Here is a 14,962-nt window from a genome sequence, read left to right as displayed (position 1 = left end):
GGTTTATCATCATAAGTCGAATAAATTCAATATAAATCTTCAAAACCACTATATAAAAATAACTAACAAATTCAAACAACCCTGAGTAAGTCTTAGAAGTGCTGTATATGAGAAATACCAAAGTGCAATATGTGGCATGTAAAACAGTATTCAATATGTAGCATTTTTTAACAGGTATGTCAGCATTCACTCTATTGATCATACCAATCAATTTTACCAATTCTTTGTAATTAAATAAGATGTGTACTATCCACGTTGAAACGCTTAAAAGCCCCACCATCATATATGTTAAACTATGGAAAAGTTTCGTTACAGACGATAGATACTTATATTCTGTGAAAAAATTCAACGCAGTGTTTCCAGTTACATAAATTGATGCAGTTACGTGGAATGAAATATATAACATAATCCATTTGGTTTTTCTATAAATTACATTTCCTTCTCTTAAGTTGAATACTTGAGAACCCAATAGTTCGTGTAGATAAATGAAAGGTTTAAAGATTGCATCGTATGCAGCGTTTTCCATTGTTCCAATAAAATTATCATTAATTACTTTATATATGTACGTAGTAACAATAGATGAAGTTTTGTGGTCATGCAAAAATTCAAACTCGAGATTTTTTTTGTATGTCATTCATATTAAAATGACGACACTTATTTTGATTATTGATTTTATCAGTCGAATAACTAAATAATGAAATTCATTTAGTGAATGTTGTCGACTTGAGTCATTTATTACATAACACATTAGTACAAATGAAATCGGTCTTTGTATGCATAATATAAATTATTAATATATGGTCGTTTGAGACTAAAACTCTTATAGCATACGTTCCATTTTTTTATGGTTTTTTCTTGTATCTACATCGAAAAATGATTAATTGAGCAATATGATCAATATGGCATTATGAGGAAAGACAGGAAGCGGAATACGTGGGTCAGAAGTGTGATTCGAACTCAGAATCGACCACTGATCACTAGAGACACGTATTTTGGGCATTTTGCTATTAATACTTAATTGATGCTAAAATTCGGAATAGATGCTTATAGATGCTAAATTCGTAAAATATGCGAATAGGTGCTAAAATAACAAACAAAAGTGAAATTTGCATAAAATGTATAAAATTAATAGACAATTTAGAGGGGTCTTCCTATCCCTTTGCCCATTTATTATGTGAAGAAATTGAGGGGATAAAACAGAGCTTGCAGTTTACCATAGACCAGGCCTGGGCAAACTGCGGCCCGCCGAGTATTTTGGTGCGGCCCGCGAGCAAAATTCAAAACAGTTTACTTTTTTCTGATCTAAAAATTTTTTGTTGATTTGTTAAATGTTTTATCGTTTCTGACATAAGATAGAATTCGAATTTGGGCCAAACTAGAATACAAATTTTAATAAGCAATTATCATCAATATTAGAGTCGATCACAAGGTACTCGATAGCTCTCGACGAAAGTAATGATCGAAAAGATACCGCACAGTTATTAATTTTCATAAGCGGATAAAGCTCAATTTGAAATTATTGAAGAGCTTTTGTCATTGGAATCACTTAAAGATCAAACAACAGGAGCTGATATTTTTGAAAAAGTTGTTAATTGCTTAAAAAAATAACAACTGATGGAACACCAAGTTTGACCGGTAAAAATATTGGACCATTAAAGAAAATCCAGGATAAATTTGCGGAAATTGTCCTGATTACAATTTAATTATTATTCATTGTATTATACATCAACAAGTATTGTGCAAAAATGTGTTAAAAGTTGAACATGTGACATCTTATATTATTAAACTTGTAAATTTAATACGATCGAGTGGCTTGAAACAGACAATTCATTGCTTTTCTTCAAGTTATTAAATCTGATTTCACAGATATTATTTATCATAATCATATTCGATGGCTTAGCCTAGGAAAAATACTTCGGCAAGTATGAAATACAAAAGAAGATATCGTTCTATTTTTAGAAATGAAAAATATTATCGACTTTCCCAAATTAACTGATAATGACTGGCTGTGTGATTTTGCTTTTACTTTGGACATCGTGACACATTTAAATACTTTCATCACAGTGTTCCAAGGGGAAAATTTATATGTCCATGATATGGTGAAAAGTTTGAATGCATTTAAATTAAAACTACGACCGTAGACCACTACGGTAGACCACTTTTTAACCATGAAATTGCTGAAGATACCAGAAAATACATTTGAAGACTATGGTGAAATTATCAACGATATAAGTGGTGAGTTTCCATGAAGATTTGGCGATTTCCGAAAAATTGAGATAGGCTTGGCAATTATACGAGATCAATTGCAATATATATTGATAGTGTATCGACGGACTTATAAATTAAGATTATATATTTACAGTGGGATGCTGATTTAAGGGAATTACATACACCGTTATGAAGAAATTTGCAAATTTTACAACGCCCTTAAAAAAAATACGGAAAAATTCGACAAACTTAGAGATTTTGCTCAAAAACTGTTGGTGGTTTTTTGATCAACCTAAATATGTAAACAAACATTTTCAATCATCAATATCAAAAAAAAATCTTTACAATCAAGCATCATAGATGAAAATTTACAAGCATTTTTAAGAATTATAAGAAACTACAAATTTGCGGAAATTAAAAAAACTGTTAAAAATGTAAAACAGTTTCATTCGTCAAATTAAATTGTTGTTTGGTATGAAATTTAAAAAAAAAATGTTTTAATTCCTTTCACGATAATAAATATTGTATATCTAAAAATAGTATTTTTAATTTCTAATGTGGCCCTTCATCCAAAAAGTTTGCCCTGGCCTGCCATAGACGGTATTTTTCCTGTCGAACCCAAGCAACTGCTTTTGTCTACTACTGTAAATAGTAGACAAAAATGTGGATGCTGAAAGGTATTTTAGTAAATACAATATAATTGTTACCGATCGTCGCACAATTCTCAAAAAATAGTCTGTGGAAATATGCTCCATGTTGAGTTTTAATAAATTTTAATTGATATTATATTTTTGTTTTTTTCATTTAAATTTTAATTCCAAAACATTTTTGAATTTTTCTATTATTTTTTAATTGTTGTGTTGTCTTTAAATTGTATATATGTATGTACATACATTTTATTAAAATTCATCGAAATTTTTTATTATTTAAAATTAAACTCTTCATAAAAATAGATGCCCTAAAAGGCTAAAATGCAAAATGAAAATGCTAAAATTGACAAAAATAAATGCCCAAGACACGTGTCTCTACTGATTGATCACGTTTTCATGATCTAGAAAAAATGTGTGTTTCTATGGGCCTGTGTATTTTGGGGATTTTTTGAACACCGTTAGTCCTACCGAACTGAAACTTAGTAACGGATACTGAAATTTTTATCGTCACGACGTAAATTTTTTTCAAATTATTAAGTTGACCGGAAATGGTACCTCCCCTTATACACACATATGTAGGTATCCTCTTTTTTTTAAGTTTTTGAATTCAATTATCTCCCAAACCGCTAACTAAATCGGTGATAGAAGTAATAATTTTTATAACCATCTTTTTATCTGAACCGGAAGTAGTACTTTTACTCTAGAGAATCGAGGTTTTTATGTTTTTCTCAGAAACCTTTTAGTTTATTGAACTGAAATTTCATATCTAGAAGTTTAAACTTAATACCAAGTTATTTATAAAATTTGGTAAGCATCCGTCAACCGGAAGCGGTAGTTTTCTCTTGTTTGATTTTCCTTCCACTATTTTTTTCGACCTCTTAAACATGTGTGTTCTTCACGAAAAAATTCAAGTATAATTCTTGTATCAATGTGATGAAAATAAAAATCACTAATTTTAATAAACCGGAAGTGGGATTTTTTCCTCTTAGAAAGGTCAAAAATGTTGTGGCCTTGATTCTGTCTACACCCCTGAATGTATTAAGCTAAAAATTTATATGTGTATTCTTTATGTACTAACTTAGAGCTGATAATGTTTTGGTCAGAATTCGTAAATTGGAAGTAGTATTTTTTTTTAAAACAATATTTCATTATTTTTTTTTTGACCTCTTAAATTATTTTAATCTTTTTGATATTTATTGTGTATAATACTGATAGTGATTTCAAGTAATATAAAAATTGTAGTCGATTAAGTTAATATATTCAAAAACTATACATACATTCAATTAACAAATTGCAGCAATTTTTTATTGTTAGAAAACACAATGCATTCGCTAATACATTTAATAAATTACATTTTCTTACAAATTAAATAAGTGCTAACTATCGAAGGTATATGCATTCGTATGTACATATGTATGTACATACGAATAATTGATAATTATAAAACTTTTATTATTTATGAATATACTAAATATAAATTTCAATAACCGTCAATGATTTCATATAATATTATATACATACGTAATTAAAAAATAAGCAATTTGTTTATATTTGTCAATTCTTTGTAGTACATGTCCAAGCTTTTGTTTCGTAATGTAACATACAGTTAATTATTCATTGTAAATATAATATTTTATCAAATATAACGTTGACCTTCAGTAAATTGCATTATAATCAGTGTGTATGAGACAATGGCTCCAAAAAATTCAAATAAAAATTTATAATCCAAAGTCACAAAATTTCTAGCTGATATTAAAAATTTTCTATCTTGCAAATAGTTTAAAAATAATTTAATATCATAATTAATCTCATCGCCTAAAAATTAATATTCAATAATATTCATTTTATACAATTTATATTATTATATTGAAAACAATTGCATTTACCTGACTGTTGAAGCATTTTTTTTAACAAAATCATTTCCATACGATGAGATTCATATTTGTAACATTCGCACAGGGTCGTTATACCAACAATTAACGACAAATCATGGAAACCCCATAATATAGTATTACTAAAGCTTAAGACATTCTGAAAATAAATTTAAATACTTACAAATATGATACATTTTAGAAATAACAAATTTACTAACCATTTCATCGATAGCCGCCATTAAATGATTAATACTGGTAACGATGCCGATGAATATGTCCAATGGTGATAGCACTAACTATAAGTATGTATTACAAAAAAAAAACACTCATTTATATGTAAAAAAATATCGATTTCATTTCTTTAACATTCACAGTGAAACTAACGTGAATTTTATACAATGACTCCACACTATCAAAAATATCGGCCAATTTAAAAAACTCTTTCTGCACACATTTTATATCAGTGTCTTTAAATATAGCCGCCAGTTTATTTCCTTGATTCATGAATAAATTAGACTCAAAAGTTATGTTCAACTTGCAGCTGAGCTGGTTGTTCAAATATCTCATTTGAAACAATACCACTAGGTTTATCATCATAAATCGAATAAATTCAATATAAATCTTCGAAACCACTATATAAAAATAATTAGCAAATTCAAACAACCCTGAGTAAGTCTTGGAAGTGTTGAACATGAGAAATACCACAATGCAATATGTGGCATGTAAAACCGTATTCAATATGTAGCATTTTTTAACAGGTATGTCAGCATTCACTCCATTGATCATACCGATCAACTTTACCAATTCATTGTAATTAAATAGGATGTCTAATATCCACGTTGAAACGCTCATAAGCCCCGCCACCGTATATGATAAACTATAGAAAAGTTTCGTTACAGACGATAGATACTTATATTCTGTGAAGAAATTCAACGCACTGCTTCCAGAAACGTAAATGGATGCAGTTACGTGGAATGAAATGTATAACATAATCCATTTGGATTTTCTATAAAATACATTTCCTTCTCTTAAGTTGAATACTTGAGAACCCAATAGTTCGTGTAGATAAATGAAAGGTTTAAATATTGCATGGTATGCGGCGTTTTCCATTATTCCAATGAAGTTTTCATTAATTTTTTGGTTGTTATTCATATTAAAATGACAACACTTATTGTGATTATTGATCTTATCAGTTGACTAATTAAATAATGAAATTAATTTAGTGAATGTTGTTGACAATAGTCATTTACTATATAATCAAATAAATTACACATTAGTACAAATTAAATCGGTATTTGTATGCATAATATAAAATATTAATAGATGGTCGTTTAAGAAAAAAACTCTTATAACAAACGTTCCATTTTATTATTTTTTTTTATGGTTTTTCCAGTATGTACATCGAAAAATGATTAATTGAGCAATATATATATTGGCATTATGAGGAAAGACAGGAAGCGGAACACCGAACATGTGGAGAAAAAGTGTGACAAAGGGTAGTGAACATAGTGGATAGAGTAAAGATATTGAAATGGCAATGGACGGGCCATGAAGAATGTGGCTAGAAGAATGGACGAAAGGTGGACAAACGAATATTACCCGAGAAAATGCAAAAGGTTAAAAGGAAGACCGCAGGAAAGATGGGTAGACGAAATCATGAAAATAGGTGGGGTTAGATGGATTAGAGTTGCGCAAAACAGAGACGAGGGAATGCGTGTTGGAGAGGCCTTCAGCAGTGGATGGTGAATGGCTATAGAGATGATGATATATTATAATTAGAGGTAGGACCGGAAGCGCGCCGTCTATTGTTCCATTATTGTAAATGCTTTGTAAAAAAGGTTCGGCAAACCTTTAACAATGCATTTACAACATGTCAACAATGAACGGCGCGCTCTGGGTCCGCTCTTTAATTATAATATGAATATATTACGGTCAATGTGATAAATCTGGTTATTATTAATCCTTACCAGTAAATTTGATTAATAATTATAAATCAAAATTAACTTAACTAACCTAACATATAAATCGAGCCAACCTCCTTCCAATAATTGATTATTTGACATTGCCTAATGGCAAGTGGGCCCCGGTAAAATTAAATAACTTTTTAACTATTCCATTTTACGTGTGTAAATATTAACAGGATATTGCACTTTAGGTATTTCAACAAAACAAATTTCTTACGATATACACAAAAAACTAATACCTGCTTTTACAGCCCAAGGATTGGTTAATTTTTTTTATAAGGGTCGAAATGTAAGTTTTCAACAGTTGCGTGGGCCCTTTTGCGCGGGCCCATTTCTAACCTCATGGTTATCTATATATCCTATCAAAATTGTTTTAAGCAATTCGCAACAGTATTGCTTAAAATAATTTTGATATGACGATTCATCATCAACCAGCGATTTATTTCATACTTCCAAAATAACATTTGATTATAATTGCACTTTTAATTTTTGATTCGTGCATTTTTGAAAATTTTTATTTAAGGGTAAAAACCTTGATTTTTAGCGTGATGGAAAGAAGAAAATTTTTCTTTTATTCTGCGTGTGTGGGACGAGAAAAGTAAGCAATCACATAATATAATATAAGGTTAGGTGAAGTTAGAATCGATTTTTTTTATTTAAGGTTAGGTTGAGTTAGGGTTGGTAGTACGACGTGCACTATTGCATAGTGCATTAGAGTTTGAATTACAAATTCACTGACATTGAGAATTGAATTTGTAATTTTATTATTACATACGTACTAGTGCTTCCAATCCCGGAAGATTACTTCAGCACCGGGATTGCGCTGCTAGGAATTTCCGATCCCGGGATCCCGGGAAATCAAATGTATAACAAAAAAAAGGAAAAAAATGTTCAATTGCATATTTTCATATTTCAAAACCGTTCAATTGCATTTGGAAACTCTCCCGATGTTTTACGAAAAAAATACTCCTCATATTGGCTTTCTTGTTTTGAGAGTTTGGCTACATTCTTTAAATTTTCGGTTCACATTAATTTCTAGATTTCTAAGATTAATTAAAAGACATTCATTAATGTAATCAAATAAAGTAAAAAGCATCACTTTGATTCATTGATTCGTTTTTTGCAAATAGTTTGTACCGTCTAGTAATTATTCATGGAAACAGAAGAGTGTGGATAAGAACCCAAATATTGTCAGACGAAAAAATCGAAAGCAAGCTGAAAAGAGGCTAGTAAAAAAGAGAAGAGAAGAAAAGAGTAATAGGAGGATCCATTTCCGGTCAACTTGAAAATTTGAAAAAAAATTTACGTGGTATCGATAATAATTTCAGTAACCGATACTAAATTTCAGTTCGATAGGAAGAATAGTGTTCAAAAAATCCCCAAAATACACTGACGCACAGACACACATACAGACACTCACAGAGAAACACGTGAAAACGTGATCAGTGATCGATTCTGAGTTCGAATCAGTCAAAATATGCTACAACTATCATTGCAGTTGAGCACAAAATCTGCGACACAATAAAGGCCGATGATACCATTTCGTGGGAACGGCAAGCCGGAGTCAAAACGGGTCAGAGAAAACAAATGGACTATGACTGTCATTGCTCATCCTACCATTGTTCATTATATAATGTTATTTTTGTTCTTAAGAGGGCTGTATACCCGAAATTTTGTTGCCGTTCCTTTCTTCGATATATATGTACATATATTCTTCGATATATTCATCGAATGTGATATTTTCCACCTTGGGGAGCGTAGATTATCGGATGTTATTTTAACATATTTATCTGGTAACCTGCGCTCATCATTACTTTCTTAATTTGAATGTGATGTATGAGTGGAATCTTAATCTACTCTCTTCCATTTGGGCCTCGCTGTGATTTTATTTTTTATTCATATTTTGTTTGATTTATTTTACTTTTTTTTTCTCCTTTGTACATTATGTACTATTTTAATTATATTATTATTTTCCTTTTGTTACTTTTTTATTATTATTTTATTTTACCATGTTTTCTGCTTTCTAATTTTTCTGTTTTTTACTTTTATTTATATCTTTGTTAAATGTAGGCCATTGTGGCGCCTTAGGTTCTTCCTGTAATGCCACAATGGTCCAAAACTATTAATAAATAAATAAATAAATAATACCTATTTTAAATCGACAAAATCGAGGTTTCGTATTCTCCAGTTTTCTCCTCCGAAACTGGACCAATTTAAAAAAAAATTTCATCATCGGTATGAGAAAGATATTTTCTGTTGTTTAGTGGCTCCTAGCTCCTATAAAAAATAACTTATCAAAAAAAATAAAAACACAGAAACATGCCTATGGTGAATATCCATAACATATTAAAAAACAATTTCTCTAATGCCATAATTGAGGAAGTGAGAAGTGTAATACGTTTGTATGGACAAGGCGCTGGTGTCCAGCCCTCTTAATATTGAATATTTGAGAAGCCACGAGTGCATGTATGTAGGTATATGAAGGGTTTTAAAATTGCATGCAATGAAAAGTTTTAAAAAATAAGCAATTTGTTTATATTTGTCAATTATGTACTTATAATATTTTATAATTATTCATTGTACATATAATATTTTATCAAATATAACGTTGACCTTCAGGAAATTGCATTATAATCAGTGTGTATGAGACAATGGCTCCAAAAAATTCAAATAAAAATTTATAATCCAAAGTCACAAAATTTCTAGCTGATATTAAAAATTTTCTATCTTGCAAATAGTTTAAAAATAATTTAATATCATAATTAATCTCATCGCCTAAAAATTAATATTCAATAATATTCATTTTATACAATTTATATTATTATATTGAAAACAATTGCATTTACCTGACTGTTGAAGCATTTTTTTTAACAAAATCATTTCCATACGATGAGATTCATATTTGTAACATTCGCACAGGGTCGTTATACCAATAATTAACGACATATCATGAAAACCCCATAACATATTATTACTAAAGCTTAAGACGTTCTGAAAATAAATTTAAATGCTTACAAATATGTATGATACATTTTAGAAATAACAAATTTACTAACCATTTTATCGATAGCCGCTACTAAATGATTAATACCGGTAACGATGCCGATGAATAAGTCCAAAGGTGATAGCACTAACTACATATTAGTATTAAAAAAAAACACAATCATTTATATTATCATTTATATATATGATATATGTAAAAAATATCGATTTCAATTCTTTAGAATTTTTAAGTTGAAACTAACGTGAATTTTATACAATGACGCCACACTATTCAAAATATCGGCCAATTTAAAAAACTCTTTCTGCACACATTTTATATCGGTGTCTTTAAATATAGCCGGCTGTTTATTTCCTTCATATTCACTCCGATTCATGAATAAATTAGAATCAAAAGTTATGTTCAACTTGCAGCTGAGCTGGTTGTTCAAATATCTCATTTGAAACAATACCACTAGGTTTATCATTATAAATCGAATAAATTCAAGATAAATCTTCAAAATCACTATATAAAAGTAACTAGCAAATTCAAACAACCCTGAGTAAGTCTTGGAAGTGTTGAATATGAGAAATACCACAGTGCAATATGTGGCATGTAAAACCGTATTCAATATGTAGCATTTTTTAACAGGTAGGTCAGCATTCACTCCATTGATCATACCGATCAATTTTACAAATTCATTGTAATTAAATAAGATGTCTAATATCCACGTTAAAACGCCCATAAGCCCCGCCACCGTATATGATAAACTATGGAAAAGTTTCGTTACAGACGATAGATACTTATATTCTGTGAAAAAATTCAACGCGGTGCTTCCAGAAACGTAAATGGACGCAGTTACGTGGAATGAAATGTATAACATAATCCATTTGGTTTTTCTATAAATTACATTTCCTTCTCTTAAGTTGAATACTTGAGAACCCAATAGTTCGTGTAGATAAATGAAAGGTTTAAAGATTGCATGGTATGCGGCGTTTTCCATTATTCCAATGAATTTATCATCAATTTTTTGGTTGTTATTCATATTAAAATGACAGCACTTATTGTGATTATTGATTTTATCAGTCGAATAATTAAATAATGAATTTCATTGAGTGAATGTTATTGACATGAACATTTATTACATAATCAAACAAATAACACATTAGTACAAAATGAAATCGGTGTTTGTATGCATAATATAAAATATTCATAGATGGTCGTTTAAGACTAAAACTCTTATAACAAACGTTCCATTTTATTATTTTTTTAATGGTTTTTCTAGTATCTACATCGAAAAATGATTATTATCTATTATCTAGTATCTACATCGAAATTTCATCGAAATGACAAATAAACATATAATTCAATTCGATTGAAACTAAATTGGTGCTTATATGTATAGCCATAGTGATATATTGAGATGACCTGTTATGTTTAGTCACCGGACCCAGAAGGTGCCGCGTATTGTTCAAAGGTTGTAAATGCATTGTTAAAGGTTTGCCGAACCTTTTTTACAAAGGATTTACAACAATGGAACAATGGATAGCACTGTGGCTATCCTACCTCTAGTTATGTTACTAATACTCAGGGGCGGCTCGTGACTTTAAAAACAGGTGGGGAACGAGAAGACTTAATCCCCCCCCCTTCCTCCTACATATTTTTTTTTTCAAAAAATGAAATTTATATATTTTTAATGACATTGTATGTAAAGAAAATGATTTTTATTAACAAATTATCGACTTCGTTCACTATGTGTTCTGAAAAAGCAAAAAAATTTATAAATAAAAAATATTTAATGATAAAATTGTCATATTGTGATTGACAATTTTAGCATACCTTCTAAAATATAGTTGAAATGTCGAAAAACGTTGAAGGTGTCGTGTATTTTTCGAATCGTATAGAGAATATTGTTGCGTAGGGGTGGGTGGAGGATCCAAATAAAAGGCCAACAGTCGTTTCACAGCATTTATTGATGATTAAGGAGATACACGCACTGGCAGTGCTCAGTCCAGAATGATATGATATCGCCTAAGTATCGCCTTATAAGGGATAGATCTCTCAGGACATCTTTGACGTCTAATTTGTTTACCTATTGTTATGGTCACGTACGGATATGTCTTCCCCCGACATTCGCTCCCACGGTACAGGTCAATTCTGCGAAAGGACCAATACCAGCCAACCCAGTCGCCATTGTTTAGCCTACATGCACTTAGCTTGTCGCTAATCCTTAAAACCACTTACACCGGTCACACGGTCTCTCAGGACGCTACCCGGCCTAATCCGATCGCAATTACTCGGCGGCTCTTTTTAGTATACGTAACAATATAAACGACCGGGGCAGACGTATTCTGCTCCAAAGAGACTTTAACGCAGCAAACTAAAAGCGACCTTCTGTATATGGTAATACGGATCTTTTTCTCCGCTTCGATTGACTGTCTACATTCTACACAGTGCCTCTAGCAAGTGCCAGAGTAGCATGTAAACTGAAGCTGGCGAGCACAGGACCACAGCAGATAAGCGACTGCCCCGAACTGAATTATGAGCCTATTTTGCTCAACGCGTGTTGAGCGGGATAAAGAATTGTAGGCGGGGTACGATGTGTTGACCGTATCCCGGCCTAACGAAACACTGTTGTGTGGTTCAAAGATGGGGTCACCAATGTAGGCGGGGTAGCGATGTGTTGACAGCGCTGTTGGATGATCTGAAGGTTGCGTAGATCACGTCGGGGTAGTACCAATGTAGGCGGGGTACATGTGTGTTGACCGTATCCCGGCCTAACGAAACACTGTTGTGCTAGTTTTATAAAGTTTTATTGTTTGCCTATGGTTGTACAAAGGTATGGTATTTGTGGGCAAAAGTATGTCGTTCAGCGGTCTCTGGATATGGTAGAGTGTCGCTGGCTCAGCATTCAGCTATGTACGGAAGGTCTCTGGATACGGCAGTGTGTTGCTGGCTCGTCCGGCTGGTTGATCTTCCAAGTCCGCGTAGTGTAGTGGTGGCTGGTCAGGAGCTGTATGTTGACTGGTCTGCTGCTGTGTGTCGACTCTTGCTGCTCTGGGTCGACTGGCGTGGTTTGGGTTGTACCTCCTTTTATAGTGTTTTTGGAATGCTTGGTGGAAGTGGTTATTGACGCGTACGAAAGGAATTTTGTTTTCGTCGAGGCGTCGAATTTTCTGGAATGCTTGATGGAAGTGGTTATTGACGCGTACGAGAGGAATTTTGTTTTCGTCGAGGCGTCGAATTTTCTGGAATGCTTGGCGCCTTTCCGCTCGATGTATTTTAATGGTGGCGGCGTGTTTCGACCGTTTTGGTTCCACTCGACTGGTAGGGGCGTTCCGCCTGAGTTTAATATAACGACTGCAGGTGCATATCGTCTGGGTTTCGGGAATGTAGTTTGTTGTTGCGGAATATTCTCGAAGGTTTCGATGACGATGACGACGACGAGATTCCTACATGGCTCTCCGGTGAGTGTTAACGATGTGTGTGATTTTGTGGGAATCTTGATGTGTTGGAGTCTATTGACTCGATGGCGTCGTTGTTCGTCCGGTTGTGCTGGAGAAAGTTGTCTCAACAGCGGGTCTTGTGTTGCATGCCGGTCCAAGTCTTGTTCTCTACCAGGTTGCTTATTTTGGGCGAGCTGCGTTGGTAGTGAAGGTTTGTGATGGCTTGGATGGTGCTGTTGTGCAGGCTGCTGTGTTCTGCGTGGAGTCATTCGCGTGACTGTTTTGCTGGTTGTGCTGAAGTTAGTTGTCTCGGCAGCGGGTCTTGCGTGAAGAACGTTGGTTGACGAAGTGCGTTGAGTGCTGGTCTTCGTTGGTTGTGCTGGAGTTAGTTGTCTCGACAGCGGATCTTGCGTGAAGAACGTTGGTTGACGAAGTGCGTTGAGTGCTGGTCTTCGTTGGTTGTGCTGGAGTTAGTTGTCTCGACAGCGGATCTTTCGTGAAGAACGTTGGTTGACGAAGTGCGTTGAGTGCTGGTCTTCGTTGGTTGTGCTGGAGTTAGTTGTCTCGACAGCGGATCTTGCGTGAAGAACGTTGGTTGACGAAGTGCGTTGAGTGCTGGTCTTCGTTGGTTGTGCTGGAGTTAGTTGTCTCGACAGCGGAATTTGTGTGGAGACTGTTGGTTAGCGAAGTGCGTTGAGTGCTGGTCTTCGATGGTTGTGCTGGAGTCGGTTGTCTCGCCAGCGGGTCTCGTTTTGCGTACCAGTCCGAGTTGTTCTTTTCTACCATGTTGCTTATTCTGTCTAGGCTACGTTGATAGTGAAGGTTGGTGGTCTGGACGATGTTGTTGTGCAGGCGTTGTGCTGATTGTGCTGGAGTTAGTTGTCTCGACAGCGGCTGTGTTGTGTTGGAGCTAGTTGGCTCAGTGGCGATTTGTTTCGCCGGTTGTGCTGGAGTGTGTTGACTCAACAGCGGGTTGTGTTGGTAGCTGGTCCATATGTACTTTCACACCATGTTACTGTTGCTTTGTAGGCTGCGCTGTGGGCTGCTATGTAGGCTGCGATGTGGGCTGCTATGTAGGCTGCGATGTGGGCTGCTATGTAGGCTGCGATGTGGGCTGCTATGTAGGCTGCGCTGTTGACTGCTGTCGTGGCGGCTGTTGGTTGTTGTGGAGGCTGCACTGTGGGCTGCCGTGTTGACTGCGCTGTTGACAGCTATGAAGGCTGCGATGTAGGCTGCTATGTAGGCTGCGCTGTGGGCTGCGATGTTGACTGCGCTGTTGACTGCTATGAAGGCTGCGTAGTTCAAAGATGGGGTCACCAATGTAGGCGGGGTACGATGTGTTGACCGTATCCCGGCCTAACGAAACACTGTTGTGTGGTTCAAAGATGGGGTCACCAATGTAGGCGGGGTAGCGATGTGTTGACAGCGCTGTTGGATGATCTGAAGGTTGCGTAGATCACGTCGGGGTAGTACCAATGTAGGCGGGGTACATGTGTGTTGACCGTATCCCGGCCTAACGAAACACTGTTGTGCTAGTTTTATAAAGTTTTATTGTTTGCCTATGGTTGTACAAAGGTATGGTATTTGTGGGCAAAAGTATGTCGTTCAGCGGTCTCTGGATATGGTAGAGTGTCGCTGGCTCAGCATTCAGCTATGTACGGAAGGTCTCTGGATACGGCAGTGTGTTGCTGGCTCGTCCGGCTGGTTGATCTTCCAAGTCCGCGTAGTGTAGTGGTGGCTGGTCAGGAGCTGTATGTTGACTGGTCTGCTGCTGTGTGTCGACTCTTGCTGCTCTGGGTCGACTGGCGTGGTTTGGGTTGTACCTCCTTTTATAGTGTTT

General features: G+C 34.3%; 1 protein-coding gene across 1 annotated transcript in view; it reads right to left on the bottom strand.

Moving 5' to 3' along the window:
• LOC143915612 (uncharacterized) overlaps positions 1-14,962 on the bottom strand; it is an 854,026-nt gene that overhangs the window by 99,832 nt on the left and 739,232 nt on the right. The window lies entirely within an intron of this gene.

This window comes from Arctopsyche grandis, chromosome 8 (assembly GCF_051622035.1).
Source record: "Arctopsyche grandis isolate Sample6627 chromosome 8, ASM5162203v2, whole genome shotgun sequence".
Taxonomy (NCBI): domain Eukaryota; kingdom Metazoa; phylum Arthropoda; class Insecta; order Trichoptera; family Hydropsychidae; genus Arctopsyche; species Arctopsyche grandis.
Note: the sequence above shows the minus strand (reverse complement) of the source record. Positions and strands in the feature narration are given on the sequence as shown.